At 49.2% G+C, this 4,675-nt stretch overlaps 1 long non-coding RNA gene across 1 annotated transcript; it reads left to right on the top strand.

The window, feature by feature from the left end:
* Window positions 1–1,688: 1,688 nt before the first annotated feature.
* LOC309446527 lies at window positions 1,689–4,381 on the top strand. Its single transcript, XR_014185470.1, has 4 exons — window positions 1,689–1,801; window positions 3,582–3,685; window positions 3,782–3,913; window positions 4,015–4,381. It is a non-coding gene; the product is annotated as an uncharacterized lncRNA (long non-coding RNA).
* Window positions 4,382–4,675: the final 294 nt, after the last annotated feature.

The following is a 4,675-nucleotide window of genomic DNA, read 5'->3' as shown; positions in this document are numbered from 1 at the left end:
GGAGTGCGACATTAATTTGAGTGTGTTTTATCATGTGGTTCATTTAAGGCTACACTCTGGTTTCTGTGTATTTGTCTGATAAACTTCATTTATTTGCATTAGAATGGAAGAGAACTGCATTTAAATCTAAGCTAGTATTAATAGCTCATTGCATGTGGTCATACTTTCTGTAACTGGATTACATTAATATCGCTATTCAAGCCTTGAAGCTGCAAAAAGTGCCCCATCCTAATTACACAACCTCAGCTGAGGTCCCTTGGTAATAAGTGAGTGGATAAAACTCTTCCTTACAAGTCCCTCACCAGTCAGAAAGAGGATGTTGGTATCCTGCTTATTATGTCATGTTAATTTTAAAAGGCTCTTGTCAACTAAGAACCCAATGGCTTTTCTTCCCTCTGGGTTTTGTGAGGTTGATCCATGAGTCACGGAATATTTGACTACAGTTCCATGAGTCATGGGAAGCTCCAGAGCCCTCATAGCTCAGGATGATCTTGCTGTCTAGTACTGCCAGGTTAGGTGTACTCACAATGCCTATATATATATATATTTATATCTCGTGAATGCATCCTGCAACATTCTATAGTGTCAATAAAACCAGCATCCTCTACTGGGAAACATGAGAGTTAACCTGGCTTTTTAGGAGAACAACTCTCAGGGCTTGTCCCCAGCCCTGGGGAGAGCATGAGCTATGGACAGAGGATTCCTAAATCAGGGTTAGCCTCTTTCCTCTTGCCTTCATTCAGATCTCTGCTTTTATCGGTGATTGTATCCCAAGGCATTTGACAAAGGGCAAATGACAAATGCTGAGATGTGTACGTTTCTGATCTTTAATTGAGTGCAGCCATTACTGCATTACAGTCACCACCAACATCAAAGTAGTACAGGAATAATTGTGAGAAATTAGGTCTTCAAAGATCTTACCATTTACACAGATGAGGCAAAGGGGGAGTTTGACATCTTAGCAGATCAGTGTTGGGCTTGGGTTTTTTTAAAAGAGTTGGAAAGCATCAAACGCTACAGAACCTCCTCTAATGCTGCATTGGAAACTTCTCTTCCATGTCGCTCATTGCTTCAGCTTTCTGTGCTGGAGAATGGTCCCTCTGCTTTCCCAGAACCGTGCAAGGACGAGGGATCATTGCAACTTGGGGTCAGATCGCGGCTGCTGCGAACAGCAGCATCCAGACTCGCTGCAGGGCGCAGCTGTGCTGGGTTTTACATTGCTGTGGGGCAGCCTGTCCTTGTCCGTTGTAAGCGCCGCCTGATAAGAGGTCCAGAGGAAGAGCGTGGGTTTGTTCTGTTTTCCCAAGTGATCTTGCTTTGTACCTGTAGGAGTGGGGTGAGGATGATGATAACTCCCAAGGCCTGAGTTAGGAGTGACTGCTTGTCTTGACTTCTAGGGAGAGAAACTCTCAGCCTCTGCCCACAACCAAAACACTGGAAACAAACCACAGGAAGGTAGAGAGAGCTGGGCACGACACAGCTGGCTGGTCCAAGGCCACGGTTTGACCTTGCCTGTGTCATTCCCACCAGAAAGGCTCCAGCAGTAACGGTGCTGTGCTCCCTCCTGCACCCATGGCGGGGGACAGACCTCCTCCCGGGTGCTCATGCTCGTTATGTCTTGTCCTATCTCCTGTGGACATTCCTCACTGTCACAGCTGTTATTTACGTGTGTCTGTAAATAAAGGAAACGGTCTTTTCTGCTCTGGCTGTACACGGAATGAGCGAGGCCTCGGCTGGACCGATGCCTGCCTGAAGTTGTATGTGCTACTGGTCTGCTTGAAAACGCAGACGCCTCCAGCAGGTTGGTCACAGGGAGGCCAGGTCCATCACCGTCCCTTCCCAGGTGGGGCTGCACGCAGCCAGCCCGGCGAGCTGGCCCAGGCGCTCCTGGCGTGCCTCCCATCCCACCCACCTGCACAGCGAGCACCGCTGGGGAAGGAAAGCAGGAAAAAAAGCCCAAGAATCCCTTTTTTAAGCTGTCGCAAGTCTCGGACTTTCCAGGTTCCCAACAGAGGGGAAGAGGTGACTGTTTCTATAAGCCTGCGCGCTTCTGTGGCTCTTTACCTGAAGGCAGCAGGGAAAGGGTGCTAAACCTGCTCTCAAATGGGCAGGTTTTGGAGCAGGAATAGTGATGAGGCCTCAGATTCATAACAGGACAGATGCAGGCTCTCTGGGAGGCAACTGCTGACTTCTAATATTTTAGCTTTCATAGGTGATTAAGGCTGCTTTTGAGAAGGTTAAAGAGAGCTGAGGTGATAAATGTGACTTCAGTGTCCCCCAGGACTGCTTTGGAAAGACTTTCTTGAGTGGAGAGGTTCTTTTTGACCATGATTGTCAGCTCTCTCCTGGAGAAGGAGGTAATCCACAGACCTGCAGGTCTCCCCTGTCTGAGTCATGCCCCCTCCTCACCCCACCTTGGCCCTGCCCTGTCTGGAGATAAGCCCAGGCTGAAGGCTTAGCAACCTTCTTCTGGCCTCCTAAAGGTAGGAATCCGTAGATGTGAAAGATAAGGGACGTGGCACTTGTACTCCTCCTCCTGCCGTGAGCTGAGCGGTTATTTTTAACACAGGCCACCAAAGCAAGGGCTGGTGATGAAGCACGTTGGAGCTGCTGCAGAGGATCCTGTAGCCTTGAGTGGGCACGGGAGGGTCCCGGAGGAGCAGGGCAGGGGCTGAGGTGACGTCCATGTCCGTGTCCCCTCTCAGCAAACCTCGGCTTCCCCAGGGCTGACACGAGGGGTCCCACAGACGGCAGGAGCCGCAGCGTGTGGCTGCGCAGGGAGGTGAGCGTGGTGAGCGGGACAAGGTGACACCTCGAGAGGAGCTGCATGGGGATACCTGCTGGTTTATGGACAAGCAGTGTTCGTTCTGGCAAGAAATAGCTTCCAATTAGCCTGAAAACAGACTGCTCTGGGTGGAGGATTTGCAGACTCTCTCTTATTTATTGGCAAACCCCATTTTAATACAATCAGCCACTTGACAGGCAGGGTGGGTAATGGTCCCCGATGTGAGCACTGGCAGATTTGAACAGAGTAGAGCCCGTAGTGCCCAGAGCCCTCTGCCAGCAGCTGAACCGCATCTGATATCAAAATGCAAGGGGAACCCAGGGAGCCCCTTGCCAAAGCACCTTGCTGAGTACATTAAAACACTGCCTTCAATAATTCATAAAATCTGTTCAGTGAGATGGTGGATATGTGTGGGAAGGGGGGTAATAAACCACCTCAGACCTGGCCTGCCAGGATAATTGAGTGGCTAGTTAAATCTCTCAACAGTATTAATCAATAAAGGGGCCCCCAGTGTAAATAAATCTAGAATGTAATATGACGGGGCTATGGAAGTGCATGGAAAGCAATTCTTCCTCTCCTGTGCATGACGCCAGGTGCTGTGCTGCTCCAGCAACCGGTATGTGAACAACCTCACTGCTCTGACAGATCAAACATCCAGCCTTCCCAGCTGTGTTATCCCATGTCTAGATGTCACCTCCATGTCTTCAATCCAGCTGTGCATGCAGTGGAGGGAGCAGCTGGTTGTGACAGGCAGGGAGCGCAGTGTAAACTCTGTCACTCAGCTGAGTGCCTCCAGTTTCAGTGATCGAGAGCTGCCGTCACGAGCAGGGGATCACTCGCTTTCTAAGATAAAAGCATTTTACCAGAGCTGGAACCCTGTTTCTGCAGATCCCTGGTAAGGTACGAACAAATACTCTTGATATAACTTACACTGCTGCTGTGAATTTACAGATGTTTTGAGGCCTCCAAATTAATCTACTCATCCATCTTCTCCAGGAATGCAACACAACACGGCTGTGCTCCAAACTCCCTCACCCTGCTGTGACTTTGGTGCAACGCTGCTGCAGTCTGTCTCACCCTCACTGTAACTGAGCCAGAATCCAACCCACTAACAGACATCGCAAACAAGTACCATTAAAAGATATCATTTTAGTTTTCCATTAAATTCAGTGTGCAGCTTCCCTTGCATTTGTTAACACTAGGCTAATATTTACTTCTACCATTTACAGATATTTGTGGACCTTCCACATATTTCTTTCACCAAACCGATTTTCAGCCAAGCACTGCATATGTGGTTCCTTCACTCCTTCCTGAAGAATTTGGCAAAAATTCCAGCATTCAGGTTAGCGTTGGCTCTGCCCAGATACAGCGCTTAACGCTCAGCTATTAGGATGTTGGTGGAAAGCGGATGTGTAACTGTTTCAACATGTCTGAATTTGAATCAGATTTTGAACCCGCACAAATACGGTGTCTGGTCTTCATCCAGACGTGCTCTGAAACCAAGCCATACCCGAGCCTTTCCTCTTGTGCTGCTCTGTCCATCTCTTGGCTATGAAATACCCAGGATAGGTTTCAAGCACCCACTTCTGTGAGGAAAACGACTTGCCCAGCAGCAGCACTACCTCCGTGTACACCCATGACTGTGCTGCAGCTCGTGTTCAAGCTCATCTTTCATTTCACGCAGAGATGTGTGGCCAATTAACAGGCTCAGACCATGTGCAGTAACTTGTCCAGTCACATCTTGCTCATGTGCCCAAGCCTATTTCAGCATTTCCCTTCCTGCAGAAGCACCGATGTGGTTTCCTGGGCCCTCGGTGCCTCTGTCTGCGAGGCGATTGCTGTGATACAGAGATTACACAGGAGCGCCGTGGAGATTCCCTCTGTGTCAAG

This window comes from Streptopelia decaocto, assembly GCF_964273445.1.
Source record: "Streptopelia decaocto genome assembly, chromosome: 15".
Lineage (NCBI taxonomy): Eukaryota > Metazoa > Chordata > Aves > Columbiformes > Columbidae > Streptopelia > Streptopelia decaocto.
This window is presented reverse-complemented; position numbering and strand designations above follow the sequence as displayed.